The following is a 20,514-nucleotide window of genomic DNA, read 5'->3' as shown; positions in this document are numbered from 1 at the left end:
AAGGAAGGCTTCTCCCATCCATCCTTAAGCATGAGCCGGAAAGCTAGAGATCTCCACTGATAACGCCTGGCCACCCACTCCATGTCCATCCATCATCTCCTCCCTCAGCTCTGTTCCCTTCGCTACATCCCTACTGACACTGCGCTGGTCCAGACACTGCACCTGCCAGACACTGCACCAACCCAGGGTTGACCCTGGGAAAGCCAGTCTCTCTGTGCCTTTGTTTCTTCACCCGCAAAATGGGTATAATGCCTACCTCATAGGGCTATGTGAGGATTTAATATGCTTGTGCTGCAAAAAATGTAGAACAGCACCTGGCACATGGTTAAGAGTCCAAAACATATTAGCCTTGAGAACCTTCCAGAGGTTTCCCTGCATTCACTCTGCCTTCCACTCTAATCTGCTTTCTGCACCGAAGCCAGCATGATCCCTCGCAACAGCAGCTTCCACAGCATGCCTGCCTTCCTTAAAACCTTGGCTGGACTTCTCTGTGTGCTCAAGGGATAAGAGTCCTGGCCCAGCGAAGCCCTGCTCCGTCTCCAAGTCATCCTCCCCCCGGTTCCGCCTTGCTCCCCACCCACTGTCTACTCCGACCTCCTGTCAGCTCTTGGAATGGCCATGTTTCTTCCCAGCCTGTGCTCTGCGTACCCTGGTCCCTCCTCGGTAATACTTCCTCACTTCCTTCCCCACTCCCCTGCCCCGGGGCTAACCTGCCCAATCTCCCTGACCCTCCTTCACTTCCTGGGAGACTTTCTCTCTCCACTCCAGGCCAGGTCCACACACAATCTTATGTCTTCTGCCCATACACAATCTTAGAGCCTCATTCTGCACTTACCTCATTAATTAGGGGATTGATTTTTTAAACACCCATCTCTTCCATTAGATCAAAGCCCTCCCATGGGGAAAAACTCACATGTGAATGTTCAGTATAAGTTTTCTTAAAACCCAAGTGAGGAGTTCCGTGAGGCTCCACTTCCTTCCTTGCTACACACTCCTCAGGTCAACCTTTCTCTGCAAAAAGAACTCCTTATTCTAATCCCCTCTGTGAGACTTTCTAGAAATACCACCCCACTTCCACCCAGGTTAGTGGTTTCCCAGAAATCATGGCCTGTACTTCAATGGTACATTTCTCTAAGCCTGAATTATGTTAGCTAGAAAGTGCTCCAAGGGGGTGGGAGCAGGAAATTCCACAGCTTTGAGCTCCATGTCCCACAGAATACTCTGTCCTTGATGGGCCTATATGTGGGGGAGGGAAAGGGCAGGGATGAAGGGAACCTGGGAAGGAGCATTTTGAGATGGAGGAAGCACTTCCAGGCCTTTTGTCTTCAAGGTGACTTAGAGATTTTCACCCTCCTAATTTTCCAGAAGGCCACTGTTTAATATCTCTCTCTCTCTCTCTCTCTCTCACACACACACACACACACACACACACGCACACATGCCATCATCAGCACCATCACATCTCAGATATAGTAGTCTAAGCCAGAAATCACACACTAGAAGTCCCAGACATGGCCAAATCCAAGCCCAGAGTTTGGCAGGCAAAAATTATAATATTCTACATAAAACCTTGTATTTCCAGTTTATTTGGAAAAAAGAAATGGAAGACTTCCATTGGCCGGAGCTGAATAACGGTAGTCCCTTTGGATGAGTGAGGACTTCGCTGGTCTGCAGAGCACAGGATCACGTATCAAGCACCCCAGCACTCCCTCACTCCACCTGCCTGGCCTGGGAGGGGCTGAGATTTCTAGCCCTAGTCAGCTCTGAAGGCAGGAGAGATAGAACTTCTTCACTGCTTCTCAGTTTTCAAGGCTGTATCCAACCTTTCCCCTTTCAAAGTCCTCTGCCCATCCTCTTCCTCCTTCACTCTTGCACCATAGCCCTGAGGACTTGCAGGGAACAAGCAACAGCCCATTCCTGAGTCACCCATTTCTTAATGGCAGCCCCTTTAGCTTCAAAAAATGTGGTTGGAATTTTAAAATTTACTGCTTCTGAGGACCAAACTAAATTCTAAAATTAGGTCCACCCTCTTCCCCAGATGATTCCGGTTGCACAGCAGAACACAGATTGGTGGGGAATTACGGGCAGCTCGGAGTGTGAGAAGGGAGGAGGCTGACGTTATTAGGCAAATAAGGGGCTGAGGGTCTGAACTCCAGCAGCGACCATAGAAAGCGGAAGAGGTCACAGATGCTATGGATTCCCCATCAACGTACCCAGTGGTGCCGTCATTTCTAGGAAGATGACACACAGATCTACTACCAACACGTTCTGTAATTATATTGTTCGCCCCTCCCTGCCGAGAAGATTCCGATGATTGTCTCTCCTCTCGTCTCTTGACCTAAACACGTGTTTATAAAATATGCATGTCTATAATGTAATGAAAACAGTTACAGCTCCAATTAAAGTTACACACAGAATCTAGGTCTTATGAGGAAAAAAAAAATCCTACCAAAATGTCTGACAGTAATTTTGATTTGGGTCCCATTCTCCTTGATGAAACATACTTGGTATGTGCGTCAGACCACTTTCCAAACACTACAGTGGACACTATTTTGTACTGCAAAGGAAATGGGCATGGCATGGATGTTGCAAGCACTCCATCAATACTTGTTGACAGAAAGAAAGAAAGGGAGGGAGGGAGGAAGAAAGAAGGGGACAGAGAGAGAAGAAAGATGGAAGGGGTCCATGCTTGTCTCTGGCCTGGTGATGATGATGATGATGAGAGGGGAGGGGAGAATGTACACACACAGAGGAGTCCTGAAGCTCTCAGTTTTCCTACAGAAATGATGATCTCAAAAGCCAGTCTTTGTTGAGAAATGAAAAAGATTACCAACTGCCAAAGCTCCTCTGACCTCTGAAAAGCAGAGTTCAGAGATTCAACTATCAAGTTTTACTGTAATTCCCAAGCAGATAAAACCAGATACCCCAAGCAAGGGGCCCCTGAATGCCTTAGGAGGAAGTGGAAAATGAGTCTGCGTGCATGAGCAAGAGCTATGGAGGGAAGAGGAAGAGGAGGAGGAACAGAAGTCAGGAGCACGAGTCCTGACCGTCCCCTTGAGTTCAAAATCCTTGTCAGAGCTTAATAGGCTAAAAACAAAAACTCAGGGTTATCCCACTGCAAGGCAGCTCATTCCTCATCTATCTGGCCATAGACTGGGGCCATTTTAAGCGCCCTTTCAAATGCTTCAGGTTCAACTGAGTGCCGGACAAATACAGAGCCCATGAGCCAAGGCAGGCATCTACCTTGGGTTGCTGATGGGTTGCAGATGGGCTGCAAGTGGACTCAGGGTTGTCCCTACTTGGTATATGGTGTGGAGGGTATCAGAGGTCCTGTAGGTTCTGGTGGCAGGTATGGAGGGGCTGAGAGTTTCAAGATAGCAGCAGAGGGGTCAGAACAGAATGCAGAAACTGTATGACCCAAGGACAGGGCCAGGATATCACCAGTGTTCCCAAAGTCAGACGGGATTGGACCTATGTGAGTGGCCACTGATACGGGGTACCCAGGGAACAGATCACGGGAACCCAGGGAACTTAAACCACGGACAGGGGGACGCATAAACTTCCCATTATCCTTCCAGACAAACCTGGCCAGAGGAGAGGAATGAGGATGGTTGCATCGAATCAGGGGGGAGAAGTCCTGAAACACTGACATTTCCCCCAGAGAGCCTCTGCTTAAAGCTGAAGGAGGCGTCTTAAACATACTAGTGGCAACAGAAACTCAAGAAGCAGCCAAAGATACTCCCAGACAACATGAGTCTGACCATATGCAACATAGATTATAAACGTCTGACCCTGCTATGAGAAACGAGTGGGACTGATGAGGATAAGATCAGTCCAGAAACAGAAAAAAAAGGACAAATTAATGAACCACTGTTGGTGGGTTTTTTTTACCACCAACAAATGATCAGAAGGAATATGCAAAACAAATTCTTGAAAGATAGGAAGAAATGACCCTTTTCTGTTGTTGTTCTTACCAACATGAACTTAGCTCATTTATCCTCTGCAAAATTCGTACAGTATTATGATACACAAATTAACTTGGGGGCACAGAAGCTCCTGCCTGGGGCTTAAGGCCAATGAGCAAGTGTGCCTAGCACCCAGGGTCCCTACAGAACACAGACGGGTCTGAGTGAGTCACCCAGTGGAAAACTGTTAACTCTCACCTTGGCAAAAAGGGATAATGGGAGGGAACTGTGTGCGAGAACCTCTACAGAGCTGGAGACACAGACCAGGAGCCCCAGTGGGGAATGGCACCTGCCCTCTCTCTCTCTTCCTGCCCTCCCATCTCCTGCTGGTGGCTCCTGCTGGCCAAATCCAGCTGAAGTCAGAGGCGAGGGGAGCTCCCACTGGGATCACTTTCCTGGACACCAAGCAAAGCAGAGATGCATGGACAATGAATCGGGGTGGGTGAGCAAATGGAAGGTCACCAGCACAGGTTGACACATGGAACTCAAAGACTTGGCTGACATCTTAAGCAGGGTCTCTGTACTTCTGTGTGATGTTCCAAACCTGGAAGAGAACGGCAGCCCAAGGGCAGCTCTTGGGTGGCCAGCAGAAACACCTGAAAAGATTTTTTTTTTCAATTTTCCATAGAAATGAAGAAATTTCCATCACCTTCCCCAAGGCTGTGATGTCAGACTGTTTTAGTCTCAACTAAACTACTTCAAACATTGTCACGGATTTCTATAAACTTGAGCTATGGGAGTTCTGCTTTCGTGGTTTCGATATACAATCTAGAGGCGAAGGCTGCATCTATACGTCAGGGATGTCCTGCTCACAAGACACACCACCGCTCCGCACAGAAGGCCCTGCCAGACCAGGCTGACCTCATTTTGCAAAGCTGGCTTTGGGGGATTTTATTTTAAAACCTGAGTATTTATACAGTTTGCATTCTTGAGGAGGTGATAGATTCTATTAACCTTCAAGAGCTCGCCCTTGCTTTCTCTGCAAAGAGAAGTCAGACCGCCTGGCTGAAAGGACCTGGCTGACTTGGCTTAGCTGAGCCCTACCTGTTGTTATTAAACACAGAGCAGAATTATTTTAAGTTCAATTTTTACATTAAACATAATAATTTTACTATGTTTGGATTCCTGAGGGCTCTCTGAACACTGTAATTTATTTCAATCTTCTGATTCTGCTCTTCCCCTCACCTCCTTGAATTCCACGCTCCATGCTAAGCGACTGGAGGGAAGGGGTGAGTGAGGGGAACTGCAATGGGGAAGAGGTTGGCAAGAAGATGGGAGAACAGCCACCAAGACTTGTAGTCCTCCCTGGAAGGGTTGGGGGTTACACACCTGATTAGTTTGACTCGAATCAGGAGAGCAAAGTTTCAAAAAGTGAGAGGTTCTCCTTCCTTCCATTTTGTTTCCATGAGAATTCACTAGAAATCTAGTAACTCTGGCATAATTAGGGCTGACCTTTGAACACAGTGGGGGTGAGGGGTGCCGACCCCTGCCCCAGGGGTGTCGGAAATCCACATATAACTTCTGACTCCCCCAAAACTGAACTACAATATAGCCTGCTGTGAACCAGTAGACTTGCCAACAACACAGTCAATGAATACCTATTCTGTACGTTGTGTGTATATTCCATCCCCTAAGAATGGAAGCTGGAGAAAGTGTTATTAAGAACATCGTAAGGAAAGGAAAGTATATTTACAGTACCATCCTGTACTTACCAGAAACAATCCACATACAAATGGATACACGTGGTTCGAACCCATGCTGCTCAAGGATCAGCCGTACTTTTCATGGCGCTCTTCATGGTTTCTAGACAGATAGCAGAGGTGTTGGAGTCATTCTGACCTGAACTGGACCTGCAGACCAGCGGCACGAGATGAGGCAGGCTGCTTCCTCTCTCTGATGGTCAGGTGCTGGTGCATAGCTGCGTACGCTTTATAGCTACTTGGCTTTTGCTGAAACATTCACCACACGATCCTTGGGCTCATCTCAGTGCATGGGGCATGGACCAAAAATACAGGTCTGTGACAACATGGAGAAAGAAGAAGGAAACATTGTTAAAGCCACCCCAAACCCAACCAGTCCTGGTCTTTGCCAAAGAAAGTTTGAGAAGCACAGCAGGTAAGGACGAAAGTTTGAGAAGCACAGCGGGTAAGGACGACCATACCTATGCCTCTCAGATAACGTACAGGAAGCATCTCAGTGCTGACTGGCACCCTTCTTCTGTCCCAGAGAAGACTCACAGGGCCTTGCAGTCAACAGTTGAGACCCGTGAACCCTGACCTTGCTCCAACAGAACTGGCAAAGAGGCACCTTGCCAGAAGATTGCATCAGAAGCCTTTGGGGAGAAAGATGTGCATGGGAATCCTTGTGCCCAAACTTCTTGTGAACACAGCAGAAATAAGAATAATAAGCACAAATAAGAAACTCCACCACTCCCCATCTATCAGGAGGCCCTGCCACTTGGTATCCACAGACATTACTACTATCAAATCAAGCTTCAATTTGACTTGATGCTAAAAATAATAATATTATGACTAACCAACTGAGCCTGCGTGGCTCAGTCCGTTAAGCACCCAACTCTTGACTTTGGTCATGATCTCAGGGTCATGAAGTTGAGCCCCACTGCAGGCTCCACGCTCAGTGGGGAATCTGCTTAAGAGTCTTTCCCTCTCCTTCAGACCTTCCCCCACTCATGCTCACTCTCCCTCTGTCTCTCCAATATAAATAAACCTAAAAAAATTAAAATAATAATAATGTGGCCATTTTCGAGGAGCTGAGGATTTCTCCCAATCAATTCCTGGATTTTCAGTAAAGGCCATTCATTCATTGGCACTGAACAATCTCCTTTATGCCTCTTTAAAAGAAAAAAATGAGACTGAGTGATAAAGAGGAAACAAGGGCTCAGATTGGGCCCACAACACAACAATGGCCCTGGCATACTCTTTTTTAAAAAAAAAAAAAGATGTTATTTATTTATTTGACAGACAGAGATCACAAGTAGGCAGAGAGGCAGGCAGAGGTTGGGGGGCGCGGCGGGGAAGAAGGCTCCCTGCCGAGCAGAGAGCCCGATGCGAGGCTCGATCCCAGGACCCTGGGAACATGACCTGAGCCGAAGGCAGAGGCCTAACCCACTGAGCCACCCCGGCGCCTCGGCCCTGGCATACTCTTTTATCATAGCAGTGACCCTGGTATATTCTTTAAAAAAAAAAAAAAGAAAGAAAAAGGACATTTTTTTTTTTAAGAGGAATTTCAGGTCCACAGCAAAGTTAAGTAAAAGGTCCAGAGAGTTTCTGAGGGCCCACCCGCCCCAACACATGCACAGTATCCCCGAGCCTTGGTGTGTTCTCCGTTCAGACTTAGACACAACTCAGTTTGAGGTGTCAAAGCCGCAGGCCAACCGCCTACTCAACACAGCATAAAGTATCCCCCAGACCATGTCTAATCTCGTGCAGAAATAAAATGTTCAGATCCTGTGACGAGGCTGCTCAAACAGGGCTCGTTCACCGGCGAGATGAGCGCTGCCTCGGACAGTTGTGCACAGTGGCCAGGGAGGCTGAAAATTTTTGGAAGATTGTGGAAAGGTGTAAAGTTCAGCAGGGCCCTGGCCAGTGTATTTGTGAAAACTGCTTTCCAATGACTGCTTGTGTACACCACTTCAGAGGGAAATAATGAGCATGAAATTCAATTATGCAGGCATCGCTTAGCCATCTCAACCAGAATTGTGTCCCTAATCTTTTATTTTGAAGATAAAGTGAAAAATCTAAAGCTACTCTCCTTATGATGGCATTTTATTTCCTTTGTGACTCAGCCAAGAGAATTCCCTTCAACCTAAGGCTCTAAGCTTCAAAGTCAGCTCTCTTCTTAGCTGCTGTCCTGCTTTTGAACCTTAATTTATGTTTTCTACATCCTAGAGAAGTAGACCAAAGCTGACCCACCGAGAAGACCTCAGGAGCAATGCTGGGCTGCCTCGTGGAGAAAGGGCATCTCCTGCCATGCCTGCGCGGCCATCAAGTCCCTGAGGAGCTCTGGAAAGCCCTGGCCCAGGCCTTGATACAGGCCAGGCTATACCGAGACCTGTGGTCGGGAGCATCCTGGAAAGGCACTGCTCAGAGGACTCTATTTGCCCTTCCAAGTCTTGTTCCACCTTTGCCATGCGCCACCCTATACACCTAAGTCCCACCCACAGGACTCATGGTTTTCTCCACCTGACCCACTGTGGGACCATGTCTCCTTCGCCTTCACAGATGAGTCAGCACTAAGTACCATGTCGGGCCCCTGGGCAATGCCATCAAATTGCTGAATGAATGTCTGCGCAGCAAAGCTTTCCGAACAGGGCCTGTGCCCTGAGGATTCAGGTTATGAAACAGAACAAGTGCCTAGAGCCACAGTGCTCCCCAACGCTCCCTTGCTCCACTTTTCCTACTATCCCTCACTAAAATGAGAATCTCCCTTCCAAGTACTAACCAGGCCCGACCCCACTAAAATGAGAATCTAAGAAACTTCTCTAACACAAGCCCAAACGAAGAGCCGTCCAGGGACATAAAGCACAATTGTACTCACTGCCCCTGACCCAGTATTATTTAGCCTTTTTTTTTTTTAAGAGAAAGAGAGAGCACATGTAAGTCGGGGGGGGGGGCGGACAGTTCGGGGGGAGAAGAGAATCTGAAGCAGGCTCCATGCCCAGCGCAGAGCCCAATGTGGGGTTCGATCTCATGATCCTGAGATTCTGACCTGAACCAAAATCAAGAGTTGGACGCTTAAGGGACTGAGCCACTCAGGCGCCGATTATTTAGCAATTTTTAAATTAAAAGAGGACATTGCAAATAAGAGTATCGCTGTTTTTCAGTTGCATGGTCTTTTTCCCAATGTAAAAGATGACGAACAGAGTTTATGGTGTTGCCACTGAATGGATGATGAGTAGAGTTTACAGTGTTTCTAATAAAAGGCAGATAAGAGGGCCTGAATCTGATGAAGGAAGAAGTTCAGCTTTGAAGTCAGACATCGAGAAGAGCTTCCTGAGAGCCAGAGTTCAGTTATTGTAGCATAAGACCGTCTTCTCTCCAGAGAAGCCTATGAGTTTGTGGAGGGAGGGAGTGAGAGAGGGAGGAAGAAAGAGAGAGAGAGAAAGGACAGATGGGAGGGAGGGAGGGAGATTGGTTGATTTAATCTGAAAACCCAAATGTAGTGTTTCCAGAGTCATAGAAATGGATTACCTTCCTTCCTTACCCTGTCCATCTGTCAGAATCCTTCCTCTCTTACAAGGTCTAGCTCAGATGCCAGAGGTTAGTCTCCTCCACCCCTTTGTCCTGTTTGTGTACCCCCTGTGTCTCTGTGATACTTGGGACTCATCAACACTTCATTGCTGCCACCTGCCTTGCCTGGGTACTGTCCTAGTTTTGGGGGGACATAGAAATAGTTCTGAAAGACTAGGTTCCTGCTGTTATGGAGCCTACACTGCTGGGAGTATGCAGATGGTCAACAAGGAGACAAACACACAAAATACTTCTCACTAGTTCTCAGTGTTATGAAAAAACCCACCAGGTTAAATATGACAGTAGGTGAGGTTCCCACAGGAAGGTGGGACAGGCCTCTTTGAAGAGGTGACCATGAGCTGAGGGCTGAGACAACCAGTATGTTTGGAAGTGGGCAAGGTGATTCCAGAAGAGGGAAGAGCAGGTGAACTTGGAATGTTCGAGAGACAGATGCAAACATGTGATTGGTACTCAGTGAGCAGACGTGAGAAAGGAGAGGAGGCTGCTACTGCCGACTGTCTTCACCAGCGAGCTGTGTGGTCCTCTCTATTTGGTAAAGGTCTTTGGGGTCCATGACCTCCTCCATGGAGTCATGTGCTGGATGGAACATTTGTACTCTGAAAACTACACAGGAAGCCCCAACCCCTAATATGATAGAATCTGGAGATGGATCTATTGGAGGAAAATCAGGTTAGATGAGGTAATGGGGGTGGGGCCCCTGTCAGATGCTATCAGTGCCCTTGTAAGAGAAACCAGAGAGCTCGCACACTCCTCTCCCCCTGCATGCCCAAAAGAAGTCATCGGAGCACAGTGAGATGGCAGCTGCCCACTCGCCAGGAAAAGAGGTCTTGGAATGAAATCTGCCTTGCTGCCTCCTGGACCTTGGACTTCATGGCCTCTAAAGGTTATGAGAGAGAAATTCCTGTTGTTTAAGCCATCCAATCATGGACATGTGTAATGTGGTGGCCCAAGCTAACCAATACAGGTCTAATGGTATGTGTGGAACTCAACAGAGGGTCTGTAAATCTCTCTTCAGCCAATGAGTAATGGAGTCAGAGGACCGTCACCCACACCCACTGAGTCATGGGGTACTGAGGGGCCTAGAATCCCCTAGTCAAAGCTTAACCAGATATTTTTCCAAGAGATCCCGAGGAAGAATTAGAGCCATCCAAAAGAATGTCATCACGTATTCTTCCACTCCAGGCTCCCTTCCTTGCCAAGGAGCTTTCAAAGCTATGCCACACCACGGTTCCTGTAGCTAAGACACTGAGGTTCATGCAGAGGGTGACAGGCACCCTCTGTTCCCAAAGCTAAAAACACCCAGCTCTGATACAAGGCAGTGTTTCCCAGAGCCCCCACTGATTCACAGCATAAAACTGGGGGGGGGGGACACACACTCTGTCCCATGCCGTCTCACCTGGGGCCTTAAGAGGCTCTATTTACACCAGAGTGCTCACGGAGTCTTCCAGAGAAACCAGATCCTTCAGCTTCTGCCTGCAGCCCTGTTAGTCTCCACTGAGCTCAGACCCCAGACCACATCTGCTATACCCAGTGGCCCATCAGAAGTGTCTCAGGTGAGCTGACATCTGTGGGAAGCTGCGTGTCCCACACCACCTTGTCATTCGTGGCCCAGGTCCCCAAGTGGAGCTGCATGTTGAATAGAAGACTGAACATCCCTGGATTCTTGGATATCTAGCCTTGAACTCTGGGAAGCTTTCTGGTATATGGAAAGGAGTGAGCTGAAAGTGAACAGCAAGCTGACCCCTTCCCCTATGAGGAAGGCACGTGTGTGTCTGTGTGTGTGCTGCCGTCTGTGGGGATAGAGCCAAGGTATATGCATATATGTCCTCATTGTGCTGTTGCCAGTAGATGCTGGACCAGCGCCCCTAGGCATGACATTTGTTTGTCCAAATGTCACACAGCTCATGGTCCATGTGGGAGTACAGCAGTGCTGTGACACTAAGCAGCTCAGGTCTCCCAAACCCAGCAGCCTCCTGGGCGTGCTGCACCGGGGCAGGCAGCCAGAGCGCCACAGAGCAGAGGGTGTGGATCTCCACACACCCACGAAAGCACAACTCGCTCGCACATGCATGCACACATGCGCACACACAAGAGCAGGTGAGAGGCACTTGGTCTTCAGCAGAGATGGCCATTTCTTTTATGTAATTTAGACCCGCAAACCGTGCTATGCACAATCTTGTCCTGGGGACTTGATTTTCTTTCATGTGGTTCTTCGTGCTAACAAGATTAAATCAGTTCCAATAGGTACTGGTTTAATGGAGATGATAAACTTTTATTGAACTTGAGCACATTAAAATGAAATGTAAGCAATAGGTGATTCTGGCGTTCTCCTGGGGTCTCTTCCAATTTGAATAAAGCCAGCATGCCTTCTCTGGAAAATAACAGCTCCTAACCCGGCTCACTTTATGTGCTTAATTAAAATCTATTTTCGTGGTATAAAAAGGAGCTAAAACAATGTAATGTTTCTTCTCTTCCATAGAAGTCCAAAGAAACCTTGTTTTTGAACTTGGAGAAGAGAGAGGGACGATTCCTTTCCTAAAAACAGATCTTTACATTTCACACAAGGAGCAGGTAACATGCTGCTTCACAGCGGCCTGTCTGCTAATCTGTGATCTGTTTTGTCTGTGAATGGGATTATCATGGTGGTTTATTGAAAACGAGCCAAAAACGATGTAAAGTAAACTGTTTACACAAAGCCACCAGGCTGAAAAATCCAAACTCAGACTCATTTCACGTTTTAACAAAAATAAACTTTATTATAGCTTCAACCGGACAGTTAAACCTTCCAGGGTCGGCTTAGCTTGCTGACTGTGGGGGACCCGAGGCCACGGCTCTCAGCAGAAATTACGAAACCGTAAATGTCATGGTTAACCTCTGACGGTTGCCTTTCTCTGAAGCACTCCGTTCGGATTTTACTCCTGGCCAGCATGCCGGCCAGGCTCCTTGGCCAGGCTCCTGTCACTGTGTCTGCCAGTCCCGTAAGTCAAGAGAGGGAGGCTTGGCCCTCCAGCATGGCAGGGGGTAGACAGGGAGCTGTCAGTAATCCTTAGCCTGACCCCTTGGGGAAGACATCTTTATGTTTCTGTGGGGCTGGCAGGGACACACCTGGCCTCTTCGGACTCCTGGGGAGGGCGCCTGGTCCAAAAGGGTCAGTGATTTTTTTTTTTCTAATTAATGTCCACTCTGGACCTTTGAGTATCTTAAATTCTAAGCCTCGGCCAAAACATTTCATAAGACGTGCTTTGATCTCCTTGAAAACAGACAAAAGACCGAAAGAATAGAAATATCCACCAAGGAAGCCTGACTCCGACACATTGTTTTGTCTCCTTGCGAGTTCTGTAACAGGAAGCCAGACAGAGAGTTCCCGTCCAAGTTCACCATATCCACGGAAGTCACTTCAGAGATCACTTCCCCAGTGTGCCCATTAGGGGCTCACGGGAATGGCTCTGGACCATTTGTTCTTTGTTGGTTTTCTTTTTCCCTGAGCCTATCTAACTTTGCCTCGAATTGTCTTCTGGAGCCCTTTGGACTACAAAGAGACTGTGTCCTTTTGACCTCATACCAATCATCTCTGAACTTCATTCATTCATTCATTCATTCACTCCATTCATTCATTCATTCATTCACTGAAAGGATCCAGTGTGTGTCAGGTACTATGTGAGACATGAGTGATACAAAGTAAGACAGTGCCCCCTGACTGCAGGGGCTCCCCACCCGAGTGAAAAGTGATAAAACAGGTAATTATACTATGGACTGATACACGGTTTTTAAAGGAACTAAGTATTATAGGAAGACTGGTGCTTCTTGTTCTCCATCTAAGCTCTTTCTTTTCCCAGACTCTGGTGCTGAAGACCTTTGGATTCTGTACTGAGTCCTCTTCCCTCCTCTATCTAAGCTCTTCCCCCTACACTCCTCTGTCTATGGCTTAGTCCTAGAGCTTTGAACAAGAACACGTTGATGACTATTTTTCTATCTTTAGTCCTGACCTCTCCCTGGAGCTCTGCAGTCTTACAGCCGCCTGCCTATCTGACCAGTTCCACCTGAATGACTAAAGACGCATCTCAAGTCCACGCATATCACTCCTGACCTCTGCCTTCCCACAATGCCCTCCGCCCCCCGTGTCACCTGCCCACTTTCACTATCTGCCCAGCTGGTCTAGAAAAAGACCAGGAAGCAACCTTGACTTGTCCTTTTCTTCCCCACTCTACACCCAAGCCCTGCAGATTCCATCTCCAAAGGCGTCCAGATCTGTCGTCTGTGTCCATGTTTGCTGCAAAAATCTACCTTCAATACCTATCGCACTTTGCCTGCATTCATTCCTACAATAATCCACCCATTCCCCCACTTCGATCTGTTTTCCACACTGCGGTCTGTATGATCTTCTTAAACCTCAACTGGTATAATCTTGCTCCTCTACTTAAAACCCTTCAAAGGGATGGGTCTTCTGTTTCTGTGACAGAGATGGAGTAACAGGGACTAAATAACTAAAGAATGATACAAAATACGTACAACAATTATTTTCAAAACATTAGGCCTGAGGCGATGAAGGAGAGTGACAGCTGAGAGACAAGAAACAAGCCAAAGCTGTATGACTGCCCCAGCTTAATGCTGGAAGAGAATGTCCAGGCCATGGAACAGGGACAGGGAAGCAGACAGCTTAGGGGTCTTGCTGAGTGGCGGAGACAGTACTAAGTGTCCAAGAGGCCAAGGAAGTCAGAGGTTGGCAGGGGTGGGAACTACTGAGAAGAGTGTTGAGGAGAGACAGAAAGTTCCAGATTTTAGCAGAGCATCCTCCCTGTGTTTTGAGCTGAGTGCTGCTTAATGCATACCTATGAGAAAACTAACTGAGGCAGTGGGGAGAAACACATGAAAGGATTAGAGAGAGCAATCTCTGTAGAGGTCACAAAAGACAAAATAACTTCTCTTTCACCCACCAAAAGGAAAGGGAAAAAAAAAAAGCCTAAAGATGGGTCTCATACCCTGTTGGTTGCTTCCTCCTTGAAAACAAACAAAACCTCCTGCAAAACAAAACAAACAAACAAACAAACACCACAAAACAAAACAAAATAACCCTAATCAAAGTTACACTCAAAATAATAAATAACAAAGATATGAACAGAAATCAAATATAAAAGAGAAAACACAATAGAGAATACAAATGAGATCAAAAGCTGGTTATGTGCGAAGATCAATCAATCTGATAACCTCCAGCCTGACTCCTGGGGCATGGGGGAGGGTGGGTGAGAAAACCACATCAGCAATAGCAGGAATGAGAGATGCAATATCACTACAGAGTCTACAGATCTCAAAACCATTATTTCTTATGAACAATGTTATGTCAATAAATGTGAAACTCAGAAGAAATGGACAAATTCCTTAAAAGAGGTAAAACCAACATTTGTTCAAGAAGAAACAGATAACCTGACCAAATGACTCTATATTTTTAAAAACTGAATTTATAGTTCAAAATCTTCTCATAAAGGAAACTTCGGGTACAGGCAACTTCACTAGTGAATTCTACCAAACAGCCAGAAGAAAGAATACCCATTTGAACAATCTCTTGAAGAAAACTGAAGAGAAGAAATGTTTCTCAAGCCATTCTATTAGGTCAGCATTACTCTGATACTAAGTCCTGAAAAGGATGTTCTAAGAAAACTATGTAGATACAAATTTTCTAAGCAAAATCTTAGCAAATTTAAACCAACAATATATATAAAAAGGCTAGTAAATCATGATCAAGTACGATTATTCCAGGAATGTACTTTGGGCTTAATTTTCAAAGCAATCAATTACCAGACTAAAAAAATCAAAAAACAAAATGATCACTTTAAAAGACTGACAGGGAACATTCGACTAAATGTAGCATCCATTCCTGATAAAAACTCTCAGTAAAATAAGAAGGCAACTTTCTTAACCTGATAAAAGATATCTATGAAAAACCTACAAGCCCCCCCACACAAAGTATGTACTATGTAGAGATGCGAGTAATTAATCCTATTTACATAAAATGTAAACTAATCTATAGTAACAGAGAAGATTTCAGTAGTTGCAATGAAGGAAGGTTCTGAGTGAGGGATTATAAAGAACCATACAAAACTTTGGGGGATAAGTATGCTCATTATTTTGAGCATGGCGATAATTTCCTAGGTCCATATATGTGTCAAAACTTACCAGACTGTACACTTCACACATGTTCAGCTTACTGTATGTTAATTATACCTCCTTAAAGCCATTTTAAGAATCCTTCAAGGGTTTTCCATTGCTTTTAGAATAAAATGCAAAATGGTTCTAATGGACCATTTATGGTACATTTATCAGACTGCCTGGGACACAGTAACAGCTCAACTAATAAGTTCCCTTTCCCCTCCCCAATTACAGCTGCGGGGAAGGAAACTGCATGGGGAAAAGAATGTTCCCATGAAAGGGCATGGAATTTTTGGAGAATCATGACAAAATGGAAAATTTTAGGAGCATAGTAGGGAGAAATGGAAGTCAAACCTGGAAATGCACTTTGGCACCAGGTCGTAGAGGAACTGACTGCTTTGCTTCTGAATCTATCTGCAAATAACAGGAAGCTGTAAAGTTGCTGGGGTGGGCTGGGAGAGAATTAGGGTGGGGAGATTTACAATTGACACGAGTACTCTAGTAACTACACGGATAGATAAGTAAAAATTGGTAAAGACTGGGGAAGATCGGAAACAGAGAAGACTTAGATTTTTTTTTTAATTATTTAGATTCCAGAAATGACGAAGAAGAGAGGCATAAATTCTTCCAAGCACCCAAGACCCTCATTTACAGCTATGTGTCCTCTCTATGTGTCCTGTCTATGTGTCTATCATCTACCTCTTAGGAGACCCCCAAATAACCCTCAGCATCAAAGCTGAGACTGTGAACAGAACGGAGCTCTTCATCATCCATTGAAGACAAAAATCAAAATAACAGATGAGGAAAACAGTGAAATGGTCATGAACTTTTGGTATCATTTTTCATACCCAGAGGTTACAGATGAGAACCATGGAGAACTTCAATTCTTTGATTAAGGAGAAAGAGAAAGGGGTGAAATGTTTAAAATCCCCAAGGCTACCAAGACACAAAACAAGAGAATTGGCAGCCGAGATCCAAGTAGTCAAGCCTAGTAAAGAACAAGTGGATAAACTGGTTAACAAGAGACTTAGCACCAGAACATAAAAACTGTGGGGTTGAAGGTTATGACTCGGGCTTTCCTAGCAACTCCATTAAACAGGGACATTCCATAACAATGGATTCAAATCCAACAATAAATAAATAACTGATAAACCTGGAGGTGGCTCACTCATCCAGAGCAGAGAAAGAGAATGAAAGAGAAGCCCTCGTGACAAATGAATAAAAATACGACTTTGCTGGAATGTACTCCCAAGAGAACTACAAGGGAGAGTTCCTTGGGATTAGTAAAGTTTTGTAAGACTTGCCAATCAGAGACTGGCTCCTTCCTTCAAGGTGGCACTGGTATTTCTGACCAGGAGACCTGCGAACTTAGCGATGCAAGAGAATCATCACAGGTGAAGCTTGATAAAAAGACTGATAGCCTGGAGACTCTGATTTAGGTCTGGACTAGATCCTGACGTGTAAATTCTAAATAAGTCTCTCAGGTCACACTGATGTGCTGCCAGGCTTGACGATCTGTCACCTAGATCAAGGCCTTGTCCAAACAGAGAGACTTCGCAAAGGCGTGGTGACTAAATGTTACAGAGGGGAGTCTGACTTCTCTTGGCAATGTATTTGTCAGAAGAGACAGAATACCTACTAACCTACTGTATGTAATTTTAAATCTACATAGTGGCACACATTTAAGGAAGATCATTAAAAAAACTATATTTAGATATCAGTTAAGAACCCCTTTCCCAGGGCGCCTGGGTGGCTCAGTGGGTTAAGCCGCTGCCTTCGGCTCAGGTCATGATCTTAGGGTCCTGGGATCAAGCCCCGCATCAGGCTGTCTGCTCAGCAGGGAGCCTGCTTCCTCCTCTCTCTCTCTGCCTGCCTCTCTGACTACTTCTGATCTGTCAAATAAAGAAAAATCTTAAAAAAAAAAAAAAAGAAAAAAAAGAACCCCTTTCCCCTTTCTTCCACTCCTTAAAATGGGCTATATGAGATGGGAAAGTTTGGACTTAGGAGCAATAGGGGTTGCAAAGGCAAGTTCAAGGAAGAGCATTCCCAAGCTCTGTGCCAAAGAGAAGGAAAGGGGTTTGGGGAGAGGAAACAGCCCCCTACTGCTGGGTTGAGTCCCACTGCCTACCCCCAAGGCAGGGCAAGGCAGAGCCTTCCTCCAGACCCAGGCCCCGTGAAGAGCTGAAGCAGGCCACTTTGAGCATCAAGATTTGTCTCCCACAGTTGGAAAGAACAACATGGGGAAGATAAAGCAGCCTGAGGTCCGAGAAGCGCCTGTGGAAGGGAATCAGATGTAGGTCCTAAATGGAAATGTGTCCTCGAGCCATTTTAAGTCCTGTCCAGGGGGACCGCTTGAAAGCGCAGTGGAATCAACAGAGAAAATCCTGTGGAGAGTCGACAATCAGAAATCTGGGGGCTATGTGTGGAGAACCAGCCGCAAGAGACGCCCAGGACTTAAAGTCCAGGCACCGAGCAGCCGCAGAGTCTCTGGAGGGATCAGAAAAGCACCCTCTGGGGGAAGAGCCAGGTTTCATCCCCATCAGGTACAACAAGAACAAAGCCATCTTGGGACAGCCTCAGTCAAATCAGATGTCAGTGGTCCTTTCTCTTCCCTGCTTCCTACGGACATAAGCTGACACTAGTAAGATGATGGTTGAGGCAAACCAGAAATAAAGAAAAAGCTCACTACACTTCTCTCGACAGTAGTTAGCTAGTCCTAGTAGGAGAATGAAAAGATTCAACGTCAAGTCAAGTCCAGAGTCTTGGTTACTGCATGGGCATCTGCATAACTGAACTCAGACTCGCATGGAGCTTAACCGCCCAACCTTGGGTCCTGCAGGTTCTTCCAAAGGCAAGGGCAACTTTAAAGGGAGATAAGAGAAGATGCTCTCTGACTTCATTTCACAGATGATCATGTTCAATGGACACTTAAAAGTTTATTCTAACCCTCGTCCTCCCTAAACCCTTCTTCCCTCCTCCCTTTAAGAAAAACAGTGCCAGGGTGGCTCAGTCAGTGAAGTGCCCGACTCTTAATCTGGGCTCAGGTCATGATGTGAGGGTCATGAGATCGAGTCCTGGGCTGGACTCCAGGCTGAGCATGGAGACTCTCTCTTCCTCTAAAAAAATGGGGGGGTGGGGAACAAAACTATTTTTAGTTTACCATCTACCTGTTGCACAGTTAGAAATCCCTTAGCCTGTAGGTATGATCCTGATTCCGGAGCTTCTATAAGCAGATGAGAGTAGAACAATGCAAAAAGACAAAGAAGAAGGAGTGAAAAGACCAGAGAGATTTCCAAAGACAAAGGAGGGGTCACTTTCCAAAATAAGAATGTATGTTTTAAGGGTGCCTGGGATTTGTTTTTCCCTGGGAGGCCAAGGGAAGGAGAGAAATCCCGAGTAAGAGTTTATATTGTGGTTTCTGTGGGAAAGAACGTGCGAAGCAGGGGGATCTGGCTGAGGGTGGCTAGTCTGGATCATTTCAACCAGCTCTGAGACACAAGGGAGGGCCCTCTTTGTTGGGTACGTGGTCTGGGTGATTAGCACAAGGGAATAGTGGCTGTGAACAGAGCCCCTCCCCCCCATATAAAGGGTGGCTGGAGGAGGGGGGCTGCATTTGAAAGGTACACTTCAGGGCAAGTTTTTTGCTGTCTCTAGGAACAGGCTAGTCCTGAAAGGGGATTCTCTCCAGGGTCAGCAAAGCCCCAAAACGTCGAAGCGTCAAGAGAAAAGGACATAGTTCATCCAACTGAAAACAACATAAAACAGGGTTAAATGCTACAAAGAGGACAAGGATGCGGAATCCTACAACACAGGTCTTGGATTTGCCAGCTGAGTGGCCACTGTGAGCACTTTTAGGAAGAGGTGCAGGCACAGAGGTCAGGGCCAAAGGAATGAAGTTTTTGGTTAAGAAACAGTATCAGATGGTTAGGGTACTCTGTGTGTACACAGAACACTCAAAGAAAGTAAGAAAAGCGGTGAGATCATAGGATAAGATAGATATAACACTAAAAGAAAGCAAGAAAAGCAGTAAGATAGCAGGATAAGAGAAAAGTTATTTCGTTTTGTTAGACTTGTTTTCGTTTTAGCAGACAAGAGATATAAATTCGCTTGTAGGCAGCAGAGAAGAAACCAGGGAGAGGAAGAGAGAGCTGTGAGAGGTTGGCCTGGACACGGGGGGGGACTTGAACCAGCTCTGATTTCTAGCGGTGGGCAAGTGGACACCAGGGCTCATGGTGAGAAGATGCACGTCACCAAACTCAGACTACAGTCTCTTGTGTGAGTGGAGACTGGAACTGCCCGCCCGTCCACAGGGGCCTGTCCTTCTTGCCAGGGTTTGGTTTCCTACAGCCCTGGGCACAGAAGCCTCAACAGATGAGACAGAAGACTTTGACTTAGGGAGGATACATCAGTATCTTTATCCTTCTTTTTTTTTTTTTTTTTTTTTGGTGCCGAGAATATGTTTATAGAGGTCAAGCTCATAGTGACCATGTCCAGCAAAAAAAAAAAAAAAAAAAAAAAATCAATTTGTCTACAGCAATAAAACCATACTGGTTCACTGAAGGGAGCCCCCTTCCAGAACATCAACTCCAGCAGATGGGCCTCTCAGATGACAGAGTCTTATCTTTGACCTCAAAGCCAACTTCTGATTGACAAATACACCCTCCCTCCCCACCAGAGTATTTCTACTCCGTTAGACCCCAACGCAAAAATATAAAATCACTTCTCGAGGGACACATTAAGTCCTCAACTGTAAGCAAGAAACACATCTTGTTTGTTCAATCAACCATCCTATAAAGATTCACTGTCTTCATTTCATCAGAACACCACACCAAGCCTGAGGGGAAAGACAGTAAGGAATTTCCTTTTGAATGTGTTCCCACAGTTTCTACTAGGCACTTCACTTAAATCTCTGTGAGTGTGGCCGCTAATACCATGATCTCTATTTTACAGAGGAGAAACCTGTAATTTGAAGAGTTTAGCTGACTGGCAAGAAGGCCTGGGGCTGGAGTATGGTAGCTAGGATCCATATGAACTGAGGGAACTGGATCAGGGCAGGGGTCAGGCCAGACACAGCCTTCCTCAGCTGTCTCACCCTGAGAAGAGTCACCATGGGGAGACATGGAGAATGGGGCTTG

Source organism: Neovison vison, chromosome 5 (genome assembly GCF_020171115.1).
Source record: "Neovison vison isolate M4711 chromosome 5, ASM_NN_V1, whole genome shotgun sequence".
Lineage (NCBI taxonomy): Eukaryota > Metazoa > Chordata > Mammalia > Carnivora > Mustelidae > Neogale > Neogale vison.
Note: the sequence above shows the minus strand (reverse complement) of the source record.